The sequence below is a fragment of the Mus musculus genome, chromosome 8 (assembly GCF_000001635.26).
Source record: "Mus musculus strain C57BL/6J chromosome 8, GRCm38.p6 C57BL/6J".
Taxonomy (NCBI): domain Eukaryota; kingdom Metazoa; phylum Chordata; class Mammalia; order Rodentia; family Muridae; genus Mus; species Mus musculus.
This window is the reverse complement of record NC_000074.6, coordinates 114,326,679-114,351,739: the sequence shown is the minus strand read 5'-3', so window position 1 is coordinate 114,351,739 and position 25,061 is coordinate 114,326,679. Positions and strand designations below refer to the sequence as shown.

Sequence of the window (25,061 nt, the reverse complement as noted above, 5' to 3'; positions counted from 1 at the left end):
TCCATTAGTGCTGGAAACAGATGGTCTCATCAGCCTTATGTTGCCCTTGTCAGCATCTGTGTGACTCCAAGGTCTAATTTTTAATTATCCCTGACCATTGGCAGGGACATGAAGGGGAAACGGGAAAGTTCCAACCCTTAAAAAAAAAAAAAGAAAAGAAAAGAAAAGAAAAGGTTTCCTTTGCATCTTTTCTGCTTGCCTATCAGTTATTTTTTCTTTTAACCACCGAGGAATATCTATTAGCCTGGGTTCTATGTTGCCATGGTATCAAGACCAAACAAACCTTAATATATAGGGAATCCAAGGGTACAGTCGAAGGAGACACTGTCTTCCAGCAACTGGGCGATGTGTTGGCAGAGCCTTGTCAGATTGAACACTGGTCCTAAACTGGGATTCATAGGTGGTCAGAGCAGACTTCGTGTAAAAGCGTGGCTGGTGGATAATAGAGCTGGTGGCCCTCTAGAGCCACGAGGAAGAGAACAGGTTTGGGAAATTTCGCACAGCCAAGAGTTTGGTAGGAATTGTTAGGAAGTCAGGCAGCAATTCCTCCAGATTAATAAGAAGCGAGCCTTAGCTACTCTAAGCAGTGTTAACAGCTGTTTGTGGGGCCTAGAGAGATTGCTTAGCAATGAAGAGTGCTTGCTGAATTTGCAAAGCATCTGAATTTGGTTCCTCACTCCAGCATCCAGTAGCTAACAACTAGCTCCAGCTCCGGCTCCAGCGGCTGCCTCTGAGGGCGTATATGTATATGTATATGTATATGTATATGTATATGTATATGTATATATACATACATATATATGTATATATACACACACATACATACACACACATATATATGTATATATATACATATATATACACATATATATACATATATATATATATACATATATATATACATATATATATACATATATATATATGGTCTATGTTTTCAGAAAGTATAGAGACAAAGGTTCTTGGGGGAAAGTGCTCTTGTGTGTGTGTGTGCGAGATGTGTCTGTGTAACAGGGTTCTGTGTTGCTCAAACTGACATTGTACTTGCATTATTGAGTGCCTGGTGTGGTGGTTTGAATAGGAATGCCCCCCCCCCCCGACTTGTGGATTTTAAAACCTGGTCACCAGGGCATGCCACCATTTGAAAGGATTAGGAGATGTTGGAGGAAGTGTGTCAATGGAGGTAGGTTCTGAGGGCTCAAGGACCCAAGTTAGGCCCAGCATCTTTTTCTTCCTACTGCCTGTGGATCTGGCTGTAGAACTCTGAGGGTCTTCTCTAGCACCACGGCTGCTTATATGTCACCACGCTACCTCCTATGACCACAATGGACTACACCTCTGAAACTGTAAGCAGGCCCCATTTAAGTGCTTTCCTTCATAAGAGTTGCCGTGGTCATGGTTTCTCTCCACAGTGGCAGAACTCTGACTAAGACACCTGGCTTTAATATTTTTTTTTTTAAAAATCACTTCTTTATAAGATGTATTTTCAGTTTTTGACTATCTTTCACACACAAAGAACTGCTTTTATTCTGATATTTTCTACATCGATTTTGTCATACTCCATTCTTATCCAGCCTTGCCATTTTCTTTCACCACCTCTATTTTGTAGAGGTCAGGTCTTCACCCCCACCCCTATTGTAGAATACTGGCCTCTGAGCAAAGCAGGCGCTGCCTTCATTGAATTGCTTGTGCCTGCTTGCAAGAGACCATCATTCCCTCAGAGAAGGGGGGGCTTTGGGCCACCACCTGAGATTCCAGATGCCCTTCTCAGCATCTGCATGTAATCCTGCCCTAACTGCACATGGTCTTTGGGGGTGGGGGACATCTCTGGGGTGCCAGAGTATACAGGATGGGGGAGGTTAATTGAAGAGGGGCTCTATCCATGGATCAGGTGGGAAGCTGAATGAATTCCCCCAGGACGTCTGCTTTGGCGTCTGTAGTGGCTATTCCTGGTTGTCTACCATCTACATCTGGAATGAACTACAATCCAGAATTGGAAGCCTCACCAGTGAGCCTAACCTGGAGGCTGGGAGATACAAGTTTCTGACCTGGATCTTAGCATGGAGATCTTGAGGCATAGTGGCTATGAATTAATCCCAGAAGATTAAGACAGGGAGATATCAAAATTCCTGAATAGAACAGCAATGGCTTGTGCTGTAAGATTGAGAATTGACAAATGGACCTCATAAAATCGCAAAGCTTCTGTAAGGCAAAAGACACTGTCAATAAGACAAAAAGGCCACCAACAGATTGGGAAAGGATCTTTACCAATCCTAAATCAGATAGGGGACTGATATCCAATATATATAAAGAACTCAAGAAGATGGACTCCAGAAAACCAATTAACTCTATTAAAAAATGGGGTACAGAGCTAAGCAAGGAATTCTCAACTGAGGAATACCGAATACTAAGAAGCACCTGAAAAAAATGTTCAACATCCTAAATCAACAGGGAAATGCAAATCAAAACAACCCTGAGATTCCACCTCACACCAGTCAGAATGGCTAAGATCAAAAATTCAGGTGACAGCAGATGCTGGCAAGGATGTGGAGAAAGAGGGACACTTCTCCATTGTTGGTGGAATTGCAAGCTGGTACAACCACTCTGGAAATTAGTCAGGCAGTTCCTCAGAAAATTGGACATTATTACTACCATAAGATCCAGCAATTCCTCTCCTGGGCATATACACAGAAAATGTTCCAACTTGTAATAAGGATACATGCTCCACTATGTTCATAGCAGCCTTATTTATAATAGCCAGAAGCTGGAAAGAACCCATACATCCCTGAGCAGAGGAGTGGATACAGAAAATGTGGTACATTTACACAATGGAGTACTACTCAGCTTTTAAAAACAATGAATTTATGAAATTCTTAGACAAATGGATGCATCTGGAGGATATCATCCTGAGTGAGGTAACCCAATCACAAAAGAACACACATGATATGCACTCACTGATAAGCTGATATTAGCTCAGAAACTTAGAATATCCAAGATACAACTTGCAAAACACATGAAACTCAAGAAGAAGGAAGATCAAAGTGTGGATACTTCATTCCTTCTTAGAATGGGGAACAAAATACCCATGGAAGGAGTTACAGAGACAAAGTTTGGAGCTGTGATGGAAGGAAGGACCATCCAGAGACTGCCCCACCTGGGGATCCATCCCATATACAACCACCAAACCCAGACACTATTGCATATGCCAGAAAGATTTTGCTGACAGGACCCTGACATAGCTCTCTTGTGAGTCTATGCCAGTGCCAGGCAAATACAGAAGTGGATGCTCACAGTCATTTATTGGATGGAACACAGGGCCCCTAATGAAGGAGCTAGAGAAAGTACCCAAGGAGCTAAAGAGGTTTGCAACCCTATAGGAGGAACAATGATATGAACTAACCAGTACCCCCTAGAGCTGTGTCTCTAGTTGCATATGTAGCAGAGGATGGCCTAATTGGCCATCAATGGGAGGAGAGGCCCTGGGTATTGCGAAGATCATATGCCCCAATACAGAGGAACTCCAGGGCCAGGAAGCAGGAGTGGGTGGGTTGGGGAACAGGGTGGAGGGAGGGTATAGGGGGCTTTGGGGATAGCATTTGAAATGTAAATGAAGAAAATATCTAATTTAAAAAAAAAAGGAAGAACCAGGCATGGTGGCACACGCCTTTAATCCCAGCACTCGGGAGGCAGAGGCAGGCGGATTTCTGAGTTTGAGGCCAGCCTGGTCTACAGAGTGAGTTCCAGGACAGCCAAGGCTACACAGAGAAACCCTGTCTGCGGGGGGGGGGGGGGGGGGGGAGGAAGAAAATAACTCATTGCAATTATTCCTTACTACAGGGTAAATATTTTCCCAAAATTAACTATAACCAATGGATTAGAAATATTCAGGGTCAGTGAGTTCACTCAGTAGATACAGGCACTTACGATCAAGCATGAGAATCTGAGTTTGATTCGGAGAAGCTACCTGTGCAAGGAGAGACATGATTTGGGAGAGTTGACTCTTTACCTCCACATAAGCCACCCTTTATAAAGATTATTATTAATTATAAAAATGTTTACCCTCATAACTTTATTGTTTTGTGCCGACTAAAATTTTATTGTGTATATGTAACACATTTTCATTATCTATTCATCTATTTATCTGTGGATCATTCCGTTTTCTAGCTATTGTAAATAGAACAGCAATAAACGTGAAAGAAAGAAAGAAAGAAAGAAAGAAAGAAAGAAAGAAAGAAAGAAAGAAACAAAGAAAGAAACAAAAGACAGGGAGATCTCTGAGTTCAAGGCCATCTGGGATTAAAGGCGTGGTGGCACACACCTTTAATCTGGGCCACGCCTTCTGCTGGAGACCTACATAAGGACATTGGAAGAAGGAAGGCTCTTTCTCTCTCTTTTGCCAGCTTGCCTTGTGGGACTGAGCAACTGCTAGATCCTTGGACTTCCATTCACAGCTGCTGCTGACCATTGTTGGGAGTTGGACTACAGACTGTAAGTCACCAACAAATTCCCTACTATATAGAGACTACCCATAAGCTCCGTGACTCTAGAGAACCCTGACTAATACAGGCTCTCACACACTGCGGTCAGTAGCCCCTCATCCATGTTCTGTAAACCCAATAATCTCATTGATTCCCCAGAGTGGATTTTGGTGGAATTGGGCTTCAGTTTGTCATTGGAACTTTACGAGGAGGAGGTAGATTTTTTTTTTTTTTAATGTAGGTTCAGGGAAGGATTTTTCCAAGAACCCCAAATAGTTCCTCCTTTTGCTTTCACATCCCGTCCATTCCATTACTCTCTCTTGTTCCCAGTTTATCTCTCTCCTTTAAATTTCTTCCTCCCCTCTCATAATAGTGGAGCCCTTCTTTGCGTAAGGAAAAATCTAGGCCTAGTGCAAGATATAGGACCGAAAGATTCTATATCTGTCCTCGTTGATTTGGCAGATGAGTTCTGCTAGCTTCTGGATGCTTCTAATCTCATATTCTGTACTCAAGCCAGGTGGTCTGTTCTGTAGGAACACAGAGGTCTCTGTGCAACGAACAGTCTATCCTTAATCTCCTTGTTTTCTATTACTTGGGATTTCATGAACCCCAGTTTGAAAGAACATTCTCCTCCCCTTCCTCTTCCCCTACCTCTCTTCCTCCCCCTTTTCTCCCCTCCCCTTCCTCTCCCCCTACCTCTCTCCCTCCCCCTTTTCTCCCCTCCCCTTCCTCTCCCCCTACCTCTCTCCCTCCCCCTTTTCTCCCCTCCCTTTCCTCTCCCCCTACCTCTCTCCCTCCCCCTTTTCTCCCCTCCCCTTCCTCTCCCCCTACCTCTCTCCCTCCCCCTTTTCTCCCCTCCCCTCCTTCTTCCCCACCCCCTCCTCCTCTCCTCCCTCTCGCCCCCCTCTGTGTGTGTGTGTGTGTGTGTGTGTGTGTGTATGTGTGTGCAGATAGCATTAGAAAAAACCTGCCCGGTAAAGGTCCCATCTGCCATTGTTTTCCTTTCCTCTCTAGTCTGCAGAGCCTTGGCACAAACACTCAGATGCACAGCCACCCACAACTGTTCAAGAAACCAGAATAGGCCTAGAATAATGATGCTGGTGAGGTAGGTGTTTGAGTCCTGAGTAGCACAGGCAATAGTAGTAATGAGGGTAATGATGGAGTTACTGAGTTCTTAGAGCACACCAGCAGCAGCCCACAAGCTTCTCTATAGGTTTCGTCTCCTCTCGTCCTCACGACTCGGTACAAGGCAGGTACATTCTATTAGCTTTGCAGAGGAAGAGATGGGGGAATCCCAGCTAGACCTTAGGGTCACAAGGGTGAAAAGTGGCAGACCTAGGACTTTAAGACGGGAATAAGGGTCCTGAGAACTTCTCATGCCTGCCATAATTTTGCTACTTAGGGCTTCTTGTTAGAGAAACTATGAGGAATCATTACAACGTGTGTGTTTGTGTGTGTGTGTGTGTGTGTGTGTGAGTGTGTGTGTGAGTGTGTGTGTGATTGTGTATGTGTGTGTGCACTCTTTCTCTCTGTGAGCACAGGTGCTTGCAAGCCTCAGTGTGTATTCAGAGGTCAGAAGATAATCATGAGTGTTTGTTTACACCGTCTCCTCTGAGACACAGTCTCTTGTTCACCCTTGCATATGCCCCCATTAGAAGATATTGGAAGACAGGTAGGCAGGGAGAATACCTTGTTTGTTGATTGAGTATGGATGTATCATTGAGATAACTTAACGTTAGGATTTGGGTTTCGGTGCGGTACTGGGGATTAAACCTAGGGCCTCACACATGCCAGGCACTTACTTCATCACAGATCTATATGCTCTTAAACGGCACAGTGGCACGTTTGACTTGGCTTGTACGAGCTCCCAGGGATCAGCCATTCAAATCGCAGGGCTCTAGCGAAGCAGTTGCTAGTGCACTAGCTGACTGGATTTCACCAAGTGGGACTGCTTATCCCACGGAACTAGAAAATACCACAAATCCCCCCCCCCTTTGGATCTGGATGGTAGAGCAGCCACTGGCCAAAGTGTCCTTTAAAACTCCAAGGCTTCTATCCCGGAGACCTTGGGGGACTGTCTGGTTTTTTGTTTTTTTTTTTCCTTCTTGCCTTGGAGAATTTGCATGGACGGAGTTAAGATGTAGTCAACAACTTCCTTAAGCCCCACAATCTCATTTCCATTACTTCATCTCGAAGGAGAGCGACAGAAACTGCTGTGGAGAAATGTGCTGTAATTGATTATTGCATATGAAGCAGGCGAGGCAGGCTTCCTTCCAGCCTATACTCTTTAATGAGCTATTTTAGTGCTGGCCCTGCTAAATGTCTGAAATTTATAATGCTCTGGAAACTCGCCAGTTTCTGAGAGTGTAATGACTATTAGGAGAAGGAAAAACACCCCCTAAGATATAAGACATAATCAATTGAGTGCAGAGATTTTACACCCTCCATATTACCTCAAGTTATTGCTGTTTTATCCCAAGCTTTTCTCTGTGTACTTTTTTTTTTTTTTTTTTTTTTTTGCCACAGAATCTCAAACCTTTATTTTCTAACACCCAGGGAGTAAGTCAGGGACCAAATGGAGGTTGCTTTGTGCTCCTGGCTGGCTGGCTACCTTCAGTACATGGGGTGTCATTGGTGAGGTACTAAAATGGCAGTTGGCATGATAGTTGTGAAGGTTTGTATATGCTTGGCCCAAGGAGTGGCATTATTAGAAGGTGTGGCCCTGTTGGAGTAGGTGTGGCCCTGTTAGAGTAGGTGTGGCCTTGTTGGAGTGGGTGTGGCCCTGTTGGAGTAGGTGTGGCCTTGTTGGAGTAGGTGTGTCACTGTGGGTGTGGGCTTTAAGATCCTCATCCTAGCTACCTGGAAGTCAGTATTCTGCTAGCAGCCTTCAGATGAAGATGTAGAACTCTCAACTCCTCCTGCACCATGCCTGCCTGGATGCTGCCATGCTCCCACCTTGATGATAATGGACTGAACCTCTGAACCTGTAAGCCAGCCCCAATTAAATGTTGTCCTTATAAGAGTTGCCTTGGTCATGGTGTCTATTCTCAGCAGTAAAACCCTAACTAAGACAATAGTGAAGGGCCGAGAATAGGATGCCTCAGTTAGGGGAAGCCCTGATTTGCAGCACTTGCTGATGTGCGATACTTTCGATGTAACTAGTTCTGCCTGTGCTGACTTCCAGCTGTGAAGCATTAACTGATGTGTACAGTTGACTCTGAGGAGCTCCTACCCAGCTCCGTGTTGCTCAAATAAATCTTCAGTCTGCAGTGTTTCGGAGGAGTCGTGAGTTCTCAGTCCTACAAAGAGATAGAAATAGGTACTTTCCCCCCAGTTAACTGGGAGAGGTAGGGATAGACTCCAGCCAGCAATGGGAGCTACTACCATTACCTTCTGTCTGTGGTTCCAAAAGAACCACCAGAGGACAGCAAAGGGCTCTCAGGGTAGGAAGCTGCCAGAGGCCCAGGTGTGTGCAAACTGGAAGGGTCAAAACCTTCAACAGGAGTAGGATGTGGTTCCAAAGACACAGCAGTTTGCCCATGCTTGGAATCCCCTTTTCTGTCCCCATAGTGTTCTTAGTGTAGATCATTTGCTCATTCTATTAGTTAATTGCTTGTCTGGTGTGATACTGGGATATGAATGGCAGTGACTAGGGCTCTGGAGGGATTGTTCTGCTCTTCATCCTGACAGTAGCCCTTCCCAGACAGTGGCAGCAGCTGAGTGGACCTATGTAGGGCACCTGGTCAACCAGATGTGAGTTAAGATGTGGTCTTTTTAGTGCATAGGTTCAGGCCCATGTTAGCTTTTGGTAGCTTTTCTCATGCTTCTCATTGGCCTCAGACTTGGTCATGAAATCCAGGATCTATCACCTTTTCAGAGCAATGATTTCTCTTTTTAAAAGTTGTCTTTTATTTTTCTATTGCTATGAAGAGACACCATGACCAAGGCGACTTACATAAGAAAATGTTTACTTTGGGGCTCATGGTTCCAGAGGATGTGGCGTTCCTGTCCATCATGATGGGGAGCATAGCAACAGGTGCTTATATCTGATCCACAAGCGAGAGAGGGAGAGAGAGAGGGAGAGAGAGAGAGAGCACACTGTCTATCTATCTATCTATCTATCTATCTGGAAATGGCATGGATGTTTGAAGACCTCAAAGTCTACCCTTAGCAACATATCTCCTCCTAGAAGGCCACACCTCCTAATCCTTCCCAAACAGTTTCACCAGCTGGAGCCCAAGCATTCAAACATACAAACCTATGGGGACCATTCTCATGGAAACCACCACAGAAGTGTACTTTCCCTCATTTCTTTCCTTTTTTTTTCTATTGATTAGTTTTTTTTCTTTGATACTTTCCTACATGTATTGATTACTTTCTCCCCCACCTGATTTTTTTCTTTTAATCTCCTTCCCATCCCTATTAACATTCCCTCCACCCCCATCTCTATCAGTCTCTTTCCTAGATTCATGACTTCCAGTTCTGTTTCTGTTTTGTGACCCATTTGATTTACCCAGGGCGGTCTAGGTGACCATTGGGTTGGGACTACCCACTAGAGAGTCTGGTACAGTCACCAGTAAGTACTCAGCCGAAGGCTATGACTGCCCCTCCCCCAGAATCTGTCACTGCTAATAGCCCAGCAGTGGGAGCTGAGCACTCAGGGTGGCCGAGCTTCTCCACCATCCATCCTGACTCCTGAGGAGCACATTCCTGTGTAGATGTAGGGTAGGCTTGCTCAGTAGCTGTGAGTTCATGATTGCAATGTCTGTGTCTCCCCAGCAGATGGCGTGCTGCAGCTCCTCTCACTCTCCCCTCTTCCCGATTAATGTTCAGTAGGCCTGCAAACAGCTCTCCTTACTTCAATTTGATGGATGAAAAGTGCAGGAGTGATGGATAGTTTGTTTATGGCCATTCCGGTAGTTTATGTCATAGATGAGCCTCAGATTCTAGCCAGCTGAATAGCACTACCATTAGTGACCTTCTTTTTTTTTTTTTTTTTTTTTTTTTTTAAAGATTTATTTATTTATTATATGTAAGTACACTGTAGCTGTCTTCAGACACTCCAGAAGAGGGAGTCAGATCTTGTTACGGATGGTTGTGAGCCACCATGTGGTTGCTGGGATTTGAACTCTGGACCTTCGGAAGAGCAGTCGGGTGCTCTAACCCACTGAGCCATCTCACCAGCCCCATTAGTGACCTTCTTAAGCAACCCTTTCTCCAATCACGGTTGTGTACAGAGTCTGCTCTGAACATCATTTGCACGATTCTTACCTCACTACTCTCTAATCTTCATTCTCCATCTCCCTTTTCCTCCCATGTCTTTGTGTCTTTGCGATGTGCGATAAGGGTTGTTTTTCTTCACAACTCATCACTGAGCGGAGAGCAGAGGGAGTCATAAGCTCAGGTCCCACTTACAAGAAGACATTAAAAAAAAAAATCCCGGCCCCAAATATTCATCTCAGTTCTAATTCTCTGAAGACTGTAAAGCTGTAGAATATAGATTCTATTACCTGAACTGCCTATTTATTCTATTATCCATAATAAGTAGTAATGACATTTCTTAATTGCTATCATAAAAAAATCTCAATAGACCACATTAGAATCTTGTCATAGTCGATGAAGATCCAATTCCGTACAGCCCAAAAAGAAATGTTGCTCTCTGAATGGAATGGATCTCTCATTAATTTTCCAGAGATGCTACACACTGAGTGAATCACTTTGCTGGTTTCAGGAGAGATCCCAGCCAAGAGGAGTGAATACCACTCACAGGGGCAAAGGCAAGTGACCTGCTTGGAGAAACAGTCCACCTGCCCCGAGGAGAGCCGAACACCTTCACACCTTTTTCCTCTTCATCCAAAGACTAAAAACTAGATCCAGTCCCTCCCAAAGGCAAAGGAAGATGGAAGACTATCAAGTGGATGAAGTTTCCCAGCCTGCAAACTCATCATAGCCTTGGCCTAGCATCTTACCCATCCTCCCTCCTCCATCATCTGATGTAGGACTTGCTATAAATTGATGCCTCCTACCTGTCAATGCAAGAGAAGATAGCACCCAGTGAAGCACCTTTCTGTTTTAGTTTGACAATAAATCTATTCTGTCTCCCTCTGTTCCCTTGGCTGTAATTCCTGATTTTCTATGGTGGCCACTGTGTGGTGTTTTATGGGCTCCAAATAATTGATATTAATTTTCAGCTGCTTCTGTAACAAAGTACCAGGAGCCTAGTGGCCATCACCAATACAAATTTATTATCATTCTGGAGGGCAGGAATCTGAAATGGCTGTCAGTGGCCTAAAATCAAGATGTCAGCGGAGATGTGTTTCCATCTGGATGCTTGAGGGGGAGATTCTGTTTCCTAGGATACCACCTGAGGTTTTCAGCCTCTTGCTGTGGCCTTGAGCTTCCCTCTTTCAATCACTTCATAACTCCAGCGGGACATCTGGATATCCAGGATAGTCCCCTTACCACAAGATCCTTTATTTAATCATACCTGTCAAGTCTCTTTCACCACATAAAGAAATATATTCACAGGTTCCAGGGACTAAACCAGACATCGCTGTGGATACCAATTCATCAACAACAGCCACTATCCATTTCTTGTTTTCTCCCAGTACTGTCCCTGATTTCTTCTTCCTCTCAGGTTTTACCTCTAATTGACCAGCAAGGGACTCAGCTTTCTAAGTATTCCTCAAGTCTAACACTTCCTGCTTCCTGTCACCTCTGCCCACTTAGGCTTAGTTTCATCGTTTGCCTGGGTAGCCCCAGAAACCTCCTTTTAACTCAGAATACTTCTTTTTCTTATTCTTTCTTTTCTAGAACAGTCTATTCTACAAAAAGGAACCAAAATCACACATGCAATGCACACGAGTGCGCGTGTGCATGCACACGCATGCACGCATGCACGCACGTGAGTGCACTAATAGACTCTCTTTCTTCACATGCTCCAATGGTATCTTTCCCATCCTGTTTAGATCATTTCTAGGTCTGCCACTGATCTCCCTTGGTTCTGCCCCATGGCACTTGTTTCTCCAACCTCAGGGACTGCAGCTTCCTTCCTTGTTTTCCCACTGTAGTACAATCTCTCCACTGATTATTTTTAAAAGGCAAACCACTCGATCCCATCTCCTGTCTGCACTGGCTGCTTCCTCTTCCTCTTCCTCAGGCTCTGCTTAAGACTGCTTCTCTGTCTTCAGACCCTACTGTCTTTGACCCCCTAACCTGTAACATCTGCTGTCTTTTCTCTGTAACCACCAATCCTTTCCCCCTTAAGGTGTTGTGTGTACTTTTCTTCTTAGAACCTGTCATTACCAAGAATTATTTGATTATTTCTTTGCTTATTATTTTATTCCCATACAAAGTTCAGTTCTGTGTGGGCAGTATCTGCCATTTCCTCCAAATCACGAATAGCTACTGGGTACATGTAGGTGTTTAATAAATATTTGACGGAGTGAATGGCATTCTGGTTCCCCTGATTCTCCCACCAGCCCTGCCAGGTAAAATATATTTCTTGTGAGGCGTGGGTTTGATCTTTGTTTGTCATATGCCAGCTGGGAGAGTCTTAGGTAAGTGACTTAAGCATTCCAAGCAACAATTTCTCAACTGAAAATAGGGGACTCAGATAAACTGCGTGGAGTTCTTTATCTAAAAGGGGAGAGAGCAATAATGTTTCAGGGTGAGGTGGGCCAAGTGTCAGACCACCCATGCTCTGTCTCCTGGCCACTGAGAGAACATGGAAGCTGAAGACCCTGGTACTTATGTCCTAAGTCCTTGGAACCATCTGTTAGGGTCCAGCTCTAACACTTTAGTCCTAGCATTTATCGTCCTTGGGCTAACACAGCATTTCTGCCCAAACAATAACAAACACTTTGTTTCTCCACCCTCCCTTGGATTCCTGTGAATTTGTGGAGGCAAGCAAGAATGAAGGCAAGCAGAGTACAGGAGGGGTAGCCTGGGGTGCTGGGGCAGCATGAAGGATGAATGGTTGCAACTCAAGCATGCTTTCCTCAGTAGGAGGTGGCCCCAGACACTGTGCATCTACTGCGGGTTCCAAATTGTGGAAGGTGAGCAAAGAGTCTTCACAGTCAAAATTCTGAAAACACCGTGGACAATATCAGCGTGGAGTTCTGCAGGCGAGAGACCCGTTTAGCTCCATTACGAGTGCCTCTTAAATCTCCTCGATATTAAGCTTGTAGCATGTGAACCTGAGAACCCACCATATTACAGCAGAACAAAGACAACACAAACATCCCATTATATGCCCAAGGAATGGGTGAATAAATGAAGACCCAGGGTACGGGGTGATATACAGTAACCTTCTTAGTCTGCCCCTCGAAACAGATGAGCAATACAAAATAGCAAAGTAGAGATGCAACTATTTAAAAGTTACATTAACTGCATGTGGGCCTGGGTGTGTGTATGTGTGTGGAGATCAGAGGGCAACATTCAGGACTTAGTTCTTTCCTTCCACCAAATGGGTCCTGGTTGTAAGAACTTTTATCTGCTGAGCTGTTTTACCAGCCAAAGGCACAGCTTTTTGATGAGACATCAGAAGTTTTAAGTATACATACATATATATATATATATATATATATATATATACATATATATATATATATATAATTTCTACTCACAATATATGACGTTAATATCTTACCACTAACACAACCATATATCAGGCTTCACCAACATGAATGCATTTGTGTTAGCTATGTAATTTTTCCCCATATCTCACAGCAATCTGTAAGTTATCATTACAGGACTAGGCATCATGATTTCCTTCTAGGATCCCATGATCCAACAGTCTACATTTGTACAGATAAATTCTTTTTTTTTTCTTCTGTAAGATCACCATTAAAAATTGTCGATCAAATGTTCTTTCTTGAATGCAGTTTCTATGCAAAGTTAGTTTATGCTTCATTTAACTGGTACTTTTCATACATCAGCAAATGTAGTATTTGACACCCAAACTCTTCCTTTCCCTTTTTCGAAGTATCTCTTCACGCCTCACCTCTCTTCGTTTTCCATAAAATACATCTTGGGAAGTGTATGTAAAAGTTAACTCTCTGTAACCTCTTGTTATTTCCAAGGTCTTAGAAGCAAGATCTTGATTTTTAACTAGTTTCTTTTCTCTTGGTCCTGGGTTCTTTGTTAAGAAGTGCCGTTGAGGGCTGGTGAGATGGCTCAGTGGGTAAGAGCACCCGACTGCTCTTCCGAAGGTCTGAAGTTCAAATCCCAGCAACCACATGGTGGCTCACAACCATCTGTAACAAGATCTGACGCCCTCTTCTGGAGTGTCTGAAGACAGCTACAGTGTACTTACATATAATAAATAAATAAATAAATCTTAAAAAAAAAAAAAAAAGCCCCATTTAAAAAAAAAAAAAAAAAAAAAAGAAGTGCCATTGAAGTACTTAAATTCTAGAATCCCTTTCCTCCAATATGACCATCCTGTGCATCCTAATGTCATTTTATGTAAGGTAAAGTTGTCCTCCTAACCCCTTCTCTCATGAAAGAATGACTTTAGGAGTCAAAGATTAGAAGATGCAACCCAATGTAACAATGTATCTTCAGGCCTCTGGAATAGACTCGTTTTCATTCCATTTCTGGCTCTTTCAACTCTTGGCTGTGACCCCCTGAGGAGCTGCTGTTTGATCTCACTCGTAAAATAGGGATATTAGGTTATCTGTCTCTAAAGAACTGGCTTTTGAATGCAAGTGGACTTATGACCCTGAGTTTGGTGTTACAAACATCATAAGCATGTAATTAAATTATACTGATACCATGCATCAAGCCAGAGAAAAAATAAAGTCAGAAGACCAGCTCCCTCTTTCCTATCTGCTGTTTCTAGAAAAGAAAACACCCTGGGAAGGAAAGACTATGAGATTTCACATCTGCATGTTCCACTGGGCAAGGCTGGACAAGGCTTATATTAAGGCCAAGAGGAGAGAGAGGGATGTCTCCAGGCAACAAGAGCAAAGAGTTTCCTTAATGAGGCATGGAACACCTTGAGATTAGAAACTATTTAAACATTAAAGGGCAATCTACAGTTTGCAGAGGATTTTGTTGAGTGCCATGAACATATCTCTGAGGCAGGAGTACAGAGCCCTGCCTGTAATCAAAGGCTGGATTAGGGCTGGGAATGTGTTGTTGAGTTTTAATTTAGCCAAGTGTCCTCTTCATAATGACTCCCTGGGAATTGGTTCTACTCTACCATGGTAGAAAGGTGCCCAAGGGCAAAGCCAGACAAAACTCTTGTTGGCTCTCTTTACTGTAGTGATGGCAAAGTCAATAATGGGCTAGGAGATGGCAGTACTGTAGGCCATCGTTGAGCAATGCCCCTAAAGAAAACCAGTGGCAGTAACCAGTGGCAGCCAGGAATATGTAATGGTATGAGATGGAGATAAGGCTTAGTGAAGAATGCTTGACTAGTGTGCAAATAGCCCTGGGTTAAATCCTCTGTCACATGCACACGGACACGCACTGAGGTTTGAGTATGGCCAGAGAAAATGGACAGCATTGCCTGACCGTGGAACATGGTATGCTATTTTGAGACTGATGATAAACACGGTCTAGGGATGGGTTCACTCCTAAGAAGATAAGGAATGCTGGGTGAGGGTTGGGTTGAAAGCTCATTACATTAAGAAGAAATTGGGGGTATAGTGTGGATTGGAGGCTCATTGGGAAATGAGGTCCCTCTCTGGAAAGAAAGGCCTGCAGCAAGCCGAGTCAGCAGTGTGAGACAGGAGAGTGGCTTAGAGTGCAGTTTCCAAGAGTCTTTGCTGACATCAGATTCCAGAGGTACCATTTACCAGCTGCTCTCCTCAGACCACCTGCTTCACTTCAAGGTGTTTCCTCCACAACGAGATAGGCACAGGCATCCTTCTCACCACCTTGTAACTACAGAAGATGGCTTCAGTTTCCTTCTATGAGGCATTTCTGCCACTAAGAGTTCTCATCTGACTCCCTGTGTGTTTGCCCCTCCATTCTGAAAATATCAGCAGCTTGAGAAATGTTGACAATTTGGGAAAATGATGCTCTTTTCTCCTACCTGAGATTTAGTTTCCTATTTGAAGTACTCTCTGAAACACACATATGATCTGCTGGAGCCAGGAAGAGAGCTTTTTTGTGCTTTATGATCAAGTGCTGAATGCTGAAGGAGATTCGGCGTGCTCTGACACTCCCTCTGGAACAACATGATTGCGTGTACTTAAAACCCTATGTTTAAAGATGCCATGAATCTTCTCCCCCACCCCCCAGACTAAAACCCCTGCCTGGAAGAGAGTGTCTCATTGTTTAAACACCACCGAAACAGGAGTCCAATAGCTGAAGAAGCGGGAGGGAGATTTCTGGAGACAAAGGAGGATGTCACATTCCATCTATCTTGAGAATGCAGAGCACACAGAAAGAGCATTCATGTCCCTTGGCATAAAAATGACAGAGCGTTTTGCTGCAGAGACCCAATAGGCTTCACTACCCATTCAACAGAACATTTCTTGCTTTCCAGATTTTTCTCTCAAGCTATTAATAAGAAAGTCGGCGCAATTGTTTTTTGCAACTAATTTTGGAGAGTCACATGAAATGTATTGTTCAAGAGGGGGTTGCACTTAGCTATTCTTTCTTTGATCATAATTATTTGTTTAAAGAAAAGCCTCTTTCCAGGTCATACATGGAGGGACAGTGTCCTCACACAGGCAGACTGTAAGAGGAATGAAATACAGCTACGTGTCTGGGCAGGAAACAAAACAATGCTTACAGCGCTAACCCTGACTAAAGTCAAAGGGATGGATGAAGAAGTTGCAGTTACAAGAGTCAGTTACAGGGGTCATCGGTTTAGGGCAGTACTGGGGAGGGCTGTGAAGTTGCCTTCGGGTTTTAATATAGGCTTATTTAGAGACAGGGTCTATCCAAGGGTGGCTTCAGATTTGCCGATGCAGCCAAGGATAGTCTTGAACTTGCAACCCCCTACTTCTACTTCTTGAGTGCTGGGATTACAGACATGCTCTACCATGCCTTATGTTTTCCTAAGTTTTTGACATTGTGTGTGTGTGTGTGTGTGTGTGTGTGTGTGTGTGTGTGTGTAACCAGATATGTGCAGGAGTCCATAGAGAGTCGAGAAGAGGACACTGGATCCACTAGTAATGGAGTTGCAGACCATTGTGAGATGCCTAACACAGGAGCTAGGAACTGAACTTGGGTCCTAGGGAAGAGCAGCAAGCACTTTTAAGAAATGAACCCTCTTGTGGCTGGAGAGATGGCTCAGTGGTTAAGAGCACTGCCTGCTCTTCCAGAGGCCCTGAGTTCAATTCCCAGCAGCCTCATGGTGGCTCACTACCATCTGTAATGGGATCCGATGCCCTCTTCTGGTGTGTTTGAAGAGAGCAACAGTGTACTCATATACAGAAAATAAATAAATCTTAAAAAAAAAGAAAAAGAACTGAACCATTTCCCCAGTCTGTTTTCTGAGTTTTAACTTTGGAATATTCCTTAGAAAACCCAACCATATCCATGCACCTAACCACTACATCTGTGAGGGTTGCTTTTTTTTTCTCTTATGCCTTAACGATGGATCATTGGTGTAGAAGGATCAAACGAATGTGCAGTGTCTATCATCAAAGGACCACAGCCAGCATCCAGTCAATTTCACGCTTAAGGTCTTTCAAGGCAAGAAGCAGAGAGGAAGGAAGGAAAATCTGCTACTGGCTTTTTAAGTTGTTTTAAAGATTTCTCAGAAGGCGTCATTCCATGACCCAGCAACAACTCTGCTGGGGTCTGAGATCTATTTATTCGTTTAATCTCCTTCAGTCTTTCCTCTAGATTTTATGCCATCCTCGGGGTCAAGGACAAAGTGAAATTGATTTTAGAATGGGAAGCTGTAAAAAAAAAAAAAAAAAAGATGGCTCTGGGTTAGTCTCTTTTCCTGCTGAGCCCATTTGATTAAACGAAATGGGACAAACACTAGACCAGTCCCCTGAAGCTGAAATGGTTCCTTTTGGTTGTTTGACTCTGGGTAGAGAAAAGCCACATTGAAGAATCTCTTAATTTCCCTAGTATCCTGTGCCCTTATGAAGTGTATTGGCCCACCTTTATAGATATTCATCAAACAACTTGATCAAGACCAAGTAATAATAATTTCATAAAGGGCTCTCAAGTTCATACCAGTCAGATCAAAATAACAGAAAGTACTCAGACCTTAAAAAATAGCCAACGACCATGTGCTCAAACACATGAGCCCTGGGGACATTTCACATTCAAACCATAAGAGTTGGCATGCTTACTTTTGATTAAAGTAATTTTTTTACACAGCACAGTTGCTCTCTTGGAGATGGACACACGATCGGAAAAAAAATTGTTTTTATGAAATGAAAGATCTGGAGGCAGAGCTTACTGTCACGGGGCTTGGAAGTATTTGTTGATAGCAGATCTTCAGGAAAGAGAAATTTCTTTGTAAGAAATAAATCAGAAGGTCTCAGAGGCTAGCTTGAAGGGTATGAAGAGAAGGAGAAAAGGAGGGAGTCTTGGAGAAGGGATCGGCTATGCTGGTGTGCTGTTTCCCTGGTCTCTACACTCAAGCTTAAAGTGTCTAGTGTGTGTTGGGGCTGGGGTGGGGGATCCTCTGATGGCAGTGAAGGTGCTATTGATGTTGGAGGGACAGGTAGGTACTAAACAGAGATCCTTCCCACAGCTACCAGGAAGACACAGACCACCAAGCCCCAGCAGTTGCAAATATTGAGAAATCATTTTAGATTTTTATAGATCGTAGGACTGAGTGGAGGGTATCGATCAGAAAGCTTCCCCAGGGAATGCAGGAGTCTGGCAGACCTCTGTCTTGGATACAACAGAGATAGTGAAGTTCAGGAAAGCAGTCAGTGAAGAAGAGCCTCATAGCTCCCCAAAAAGATGAGGGGTTCAGCTTCTGGTGTATTTGGTTTAAGAGTTGTGTATACAGACTTCCTGTCTTTGCTTGGAGAAGGGGGTGTGGGAAGGCTGGCAGGAATCATGAGGGATATGCTCAGGTTACAGGGAAGAGGCAGCTGGGAAAAGGACCCCTTCTTGCTCCTGTGTAGGCTGCTAAGCTCATAGGCACGAACTCAGGAGAGTGCTTACAGAGATCATTTTTCCTTCCAGCAAAAGTAGCTAATAGCTGTTTGAGTCAGAGTGAAAACTGAGCAGGAGGGAGACCCTGGGGGATGTCTTCGCTCGCTTCTTTCATCTTGCAAAATAGGAAATTAAGTCCCAGAGGAGAAAGCCATGTGTCCAGGCGTGAGGAAGCCTTGTGATAGATGCTAGAGGGATTCTGCAGATGCAGGCAGAGCACAAAGCAAGCCTGACAACAGAGGCAGTTTATTTGGTTTTTTTTCCCCCTTTCTACCCAGGGCTGTACAGAGATTGTAGGGTCTTACTCTAGGTCTCTAATTGCTTCCTTTAATGGTGCTATAGGCTCCTGCCTGGCTCCTGGGCCCCAGTTCCTATCAGAGATGCTCAGAAAGCTCATAGCTGCCCCGTCTCCAGATCTCCTGTGGAAGCTGAGATCTAGAGGAAGCCCATGAGTTGGAGAATCTTCTCAAAGCCCTCCATTGTGGCCAGGAACTTGGGGCTTTGAAGGGCCTTCAAGGGTAGCCTAGTGGCCATAGTCCATACAGAGATAAACTGGGATTCTAAATGGATACATGTGAGTCCAGGCCCTAGAGGATGTCCCTTTGTAAGGATCCAATTGAATGCCAGCTCAGGCTGTTCTTAGAACACTACACAGTAGGTATAGTGAGAAGCCTACAGGTTGGAAAGCCAGGTCAGAGCCTAAGTTCCTCCATGGGGAAGGACCTCACTCTTCTGTGCCTCACTTTTCTCATTTACTAACAGCAGAAGTTTTGAGTGTGCAAGGTTTTGAGTGTGCAAGGTTTTGAGTGTGCAAGGTTTTGAGTGTGGTGCATGATGAGAGCACCAACAGCTTTAATGCAGCTGCCTCCCCCTGTGCCCCTGCTTTCAAGTCTGACTCTTTCTTCCCCCCTCCCCCCAAGTATGATCCTTGCTGTCACATGCCGAGTCTCCGTCTCCACACCTCTTCCATTCCCAGCTGTGACAAGCCTCTAGCAGCTGCCTATCTTTTCATTATAAAGAATTAATCTCTTTTCACTTGAAGGCCAAGGCAGGAAAAGAATGCGCTCCTGCAGCCCATAATAAGAAGCACGTCCTACAGTGGCTTAGGTGCCTTTGTCTGCTCAAATGAAACATGTCTTACTCCGCTGCCTCATGCTGGAACTGACCTTGGCAATTACTGTAATTGTGAGGCTCTGAGTGGCTCAGCAGGACAGAGTGCCTTTTAATTCCAGGACCTTGTAAGAGCCCTGTGGACTTGAAACACACACACACACACACACACACACACACACACACACACACACACACACACACACACACACTTACACACTTCGTGGCACAGATACATGCAAGACAGACACACAGACATGGACGCACACAAACACACAAGGTGAGAGGAAGACAACCTTAACTAATACAGCATTTGTTCTGATTACAGTTTGACATGGTCCTTATAGGCTCATGTGTCAGGAAGTTTCTCTAGATGATAGAGAATTTTGGCAAATTATTCCATTCTGAGGGTTTAGGCCGGGTCAATAGTTTAATCCCTGGATGTGTTCATGATGGTGTAATTGGGAAGTGGTGGAAAGAGAAGACAGATGCTCACTGGAGAAAGTGGGTCACCTGGAAAGACATACTCTGTCCCGTGTCTTATTTTCCCTCCTCCCCGTTTCCTGGCCACTATGAAGCAAACAACTTTCTTTGCTACATAATGTCACTACCTGATGTTTCTCCTTACCCATAGGTCTAAATGCAACAGAGCTGGCTGTCCATGGACTTAAACCCCAGCATCCATGAGTTAAATTACATCTGTCCTTCCATGAGTTGACCTTCTCAGGTACTAGACACAGGTACACAACCATTGCTAATATAGCATCCCACAGTTTTGGACTCACTAGACAGCAGCATCTTCTCGCAGTAAGTGCTAATCTGAAGTAAAAGAGTTTTTGTGTTTTCTCCTCAAGAGCACAGAATTCTCCGATTGTTACTTATTCAAGGAGGTTTGGGGTGACTAAGAGAAATGCAAATGTCTCACTATCTCAGTAGTCAAATTAGAGCAAAGAAACTTTTCATTAAGACATGAAATTAAGGGAGGAGAAAAGCAGATAGAAGAAACACTCATGTGTGTCCACACGGACTCTTTCTGTTTCTAGCTTTTCTAGCTCTTTCAGGAAAGGAGAAATATTCTAGTTGAACTGTCAACTTGGCAGAGGTCAGAGTCACCTGTGAAAGGAGTCTCAACTAAGAAATTGCCCAGATCAGATTGGCCTATGCTCATCTCTGTGGGGGATTACCTTTATTAATTGATGTTGGAGTCCATAGTGGGTGGCAACATTCCCTAGGCAGATGGTCCTGGGCCATATGAGAAAGCTAGCTAAGCATAACCCAGAGTGAGTCAATAAGCAGTATTTCCCTATGGTTTCTTTTGTACCTCTCTAGCTATTAAATGAATTCTGAGGTCAGAAGTAATGCCTGCCTTTAAGTTCCTGTTTCAGTCTCTGCCAGAAATTCCCTCAACGATAGACTATAACCTTCAAATTAAAACAAAGCCCTTTCCCCCTAAGTTGCATTTGGTCATAGTATTTGCCACAGCAATAGAATTCAACCAGAATAGGAAGCATAATTCATTACAGGATTCATTCATATAGAATTCATACAGAAGAGGGGCACAATCCAGTTTCTTAGGAGAAGGAGTTCTCTTTCCTGCTGTGTTTCTTTTATGGGCCCTCGTAGATAATGTTTACAGACTACCCTTTTGAGACACCCAGGAGTGTAGGAAGCCGCCCTCACATTCGCCGTTGCAAGATGGCGCTGACATCCTGTGTTCGAAGTGGTAAACAAATAATCTGCGCATGTGCCAAGGGTAGTTTTCCACCCCATGTGCTCTGCCTTCCCCGTGACGACAACTCAGCCGATGGGCTGCAGCCAATCAGGGAGTAATATGTCCTAGGAGTTTTCCACCCCATGTGCTCTGCCTTCCCCGTGACGACAACTCAGCCGATGGGCTGCAGCCAATCAGGGAGTAATATGTCCTAGGAGTTTTCCACCCCATGTGCTCTGCCTTCCCCGTGACGACAACTCAGCCGATGGGCTGCAGCCAATCAGGGAGTAATACGTCCTAGGCGGAGAATAATTCTCCTTAAAAAGGGACGGGGTTTCGCCATTCTCTCTCTTGCTTTTGCTCTTGCACTCTTGCGCTCTTGCGTTCTGGCTCCTAAAGATGTAAGCAATAGAGCTCTTGCTCTCTTGCTCTCTGGCTCCGGAAGATGTAAGCAATAAAGCTTTTGCCGCAGAAGATTCCGGTTTGCTGCGTTCTTCCTGGCCGGTCGCGTGAACGCGTGTAAGACAGGAGATTCTACAGCACTACTTGCTGCAAGACAGAGAATCACCAACACACTACTCACTAAAAGCAAGTCCATGGTCAGTTGGAACAGTATCTTGATTCACTGCATTCTTAGGCTCTGACTTGCTCCAGCTAGATACAAGTAGGGGACATTTATCATCAATGGCAGCCCCTCCTATCCCTCAGAAAAGATTTGGCTTGGACATCCTTTCTAACACAGATTTCAGGTGGCCATTTTTGGGACCAAAATTGGAGGGAGATGAAACAGACGGCCGATTCCGATCCAGAGTGGTGGAGAATGGAGCTAACTTTGGAGTCACTGTACGTTGGTGTATTTGCATATACTATCTACATGTAGGCACTTTATATATTACATACACTCATATGCATACTATACATAGACATGTTATGCATATATACTTCTGGGTATAATTCAGTGTCTTCAAGTTTCAGTGAGGGATATAGAGTCAGTTTGTTCCCGGCACTAGGTATAGCTTGGTAAATGTCTAACATGGCATTGTGGAAGTGTCTCCTGTTTCCTCCTTTTTCTTTACTCAGGCTATTGCTTCCAGTTGTTGCAAGGGCTCTGCCTCTCTCCTGAGTTCCTCCACTTCTACCCTCTACAAGCCATACCACACCTGAATGGAAGCAGCCAAGGTGATGGTTGTTGGGAGCCGCGCCCACATTCGCCGTCACAAGATGGCGCTGACATCCTGTGTTCTAAGTGGTAAACAAATAATCTGCGCATGTGCCAAGGGTATTTCATGACTACTTGTACTCTACCTTTCCCGTGAACGTCAGCTCGGCCATGGGCTGCAGCCAATCAGGGAGTGATGCGTCCTAAGCGAAGAATAACTCCTCCTTAAAGGGGACGGGGGTTTCCGCAATTCTCTCTCGCTGGCATCTCTCTGGCTCTGCGCGCCCTGCGCTCGCTCGCTGCCTAAAGATGTAAACAATAGAGCGCGCGCGCCGGAGCTCTGGCTCCTAAAGATGTAATTGAAGGGGCTTTCGTTTTTGGGGCTGGGCGCTGGGCGCTTGCCCTCCTGGCTCCCAAAGATGTAAGCAATAAAGTTTTGCCGCAGAAGATTCTGGTCTGTTGCGTCTTTCCTGGCCGGGCGTGAGAACGCGTCTAATAAGAATTGGTGCTGAAATCCGGGACGAGAAAAAATCCGGGACGAAAAAATACAAGAAAACTCGGGACCGGCACAAGGAAGATCCCTCATTCCAGAACCAGAACTGCGGGTCGCGGTAATAAAGGTTCCCGTAAAGCAGACTGTTAAGAAGGATTCAACTGTATGAATTCAGAACTTTTCAGCTGGGGAACGAGAGTACCAGTGAGTATAGCTTTACGAGGTAAGCCTGACCTTGAACTTTCTAAGGAAATTCAAGACAGTCTATCAGAAGTAAAGTGGAAAATAGCTTTATAAGGTATGTTTGGCCTTGAACTTTCTCTAGTGTTAGAAGCCCTTTTGTTCCTTTTCACATGTTATCAAGTGGTTAAGGCAGGGCGGATTCTGGATGAAGTTCAGGACAATCTATCAGAAGTAAAGCGGGGAGAGAGAGTAGGAGCAAAGAGAAAATATGGTACACAAAATAAGCATACAGGCCTTTCCACGGGTCTTGAACCTGAGGAAAAGTTTAGGTCAGGTAAGAATACCTGGGGAGAGATTAAAAGGAAGGAGAAGGAAAAAGAAAAGAAAAAAGATCAATCAGCAGAGGTTTCTAGGAGAAGGAGCCTATACTCATCACTAGGTGAGCTCAAGGAGCCAGTTTTTAATAGTTCTGAATCAGATGAAAAGGCTATTAGGGCCTGGAAGGCGCTCTCCCGAGCAGGTGAAGCCACTGGACAATAATGACAGAGGCAGGCTCTTGCAGCCTACAAGGTCTTATTGTCTACCCTGGAGTTGTAGATCAAAATTATAAAGGGGAACTTCAGGTTCTCTGTTCTTGTCCTCAAGTTGTCTTTTCTATATCACAAAGAGACAAAATAGCTCAACTAATAATTTTGCCAAGCCTACATGGCTGTTTTTTCTTCCTCTGATATTCCTAGAGCTGCCAGAGAGATTGGTTCTACTGAAAATGATTCTGATTACTTAATAATGCCTTTAGATTGTTGTCAAATTTTATCTACTCACGTAGGGGTAAACCCTCGTGGCGTCAGGCCATTACAGGTCTGACAAATGGATGTCACGCATATTTCCTCCTTTGAGAGAAATCAATATTTATATGTTTAGATAAGAAGAGATCACCTCCATACCTTAAATGATTTTCAAAAGCTGTTGGGAGATATTAATTGGCTCAGACCTTTTTTAAAGATTCCTTCTGCTGAGTTAAGGCCTTTGTTTAGTATTTTAGAAGGAGATCCTCATATCTCCTCCCCTAGGGCTCTTACTCTAGCTGCTAACCAGGCCTTACAAAAAGTGGAAAAAGCCTTACAGAATGCACAATTACAACGTATTGAGGATTCGCAGCCTTTCAGTTTGTGTGTCTTTAAGACAGCACAATTGCCAACTGCAGTTTTGTGGCAGAATGGGCCATTGTTGTGGATCCATCCAAACGTATCCCCAGCTAAAATAATAGATTGGTATCCTGATGCAATTGCACAGCTTGCCCTTAAAGGTCTAAAAGCAGCAATCACCCACTTTGGGCAAAGTCCATATCTTTTAATTGTACCTTATACCGCTGCACAGGTTCAAACCTTGGCAGCCACATCTAATGATTGGGCAGTTTTAGTTACCTCCTTTTCAGGAAAAATAGATAACCATTATCCAAAGCATCCAATCTTACAGTTTGCCCAAAATCAATCTGTTGTGTTTCCACAAATAACAGTAAGAAACCCACTTAAAAATGGGATTGTGGTATATACTGATGGATCAAAAACTGGCATAGGTGCCTATGTGGCTAATGGTAAAGTGATATCCAAACAATATAATGAAAATTCACCTCAAGTGGTAGAATGTTTAGTGGTCTTAGAAGTTTTAAAAACCTTTTTAGAACCCCTTAATATTGTGTCAGATTCCTGTTATGTGGTTAATGCAGTAAATCTTTTAGAAGTGGCTGGAGTGATTAAGCCTTCCAGTAGAGTTGCCAATATTTTTCAGCAGATACAATTAGTTTTGTTATCTAGAAGATTTCCTGTTTATATTACT

At 44.1% G+C, this 25,061-nt stretch overlaps 1 protein-coding gene and 1 long non-coding RNA gene across 3 annotated transcripts in view; one reads left to right on the top strand and one right to left on the bottom strand.

Moving 5' to 3' along the window:
• The window catches only part of Vat1l (vesicle amine transport protein 1 like), a 168,794-nt gene that overhangs the window by 22,335 nt on the left and 121,398 nt on the right, over positions 1 to 25,061 (bottom strand). The gene's annotated exons all lie outside the window — the stretch shown is intronic.
• Positions 262 to 10,579, top strand: 4933408N05Rik (RIKEN cDNA 4933408N05 gene). The gene is made up of 3 exons (NR_045831.2): positions 262 to 1,346; positions 4,401 to 4,488; positions 10,171 to 10,579. It is a non-coding gene; the product is annotated as an RIKEN cDNA 4933408N05 gene (long non-coding RNA).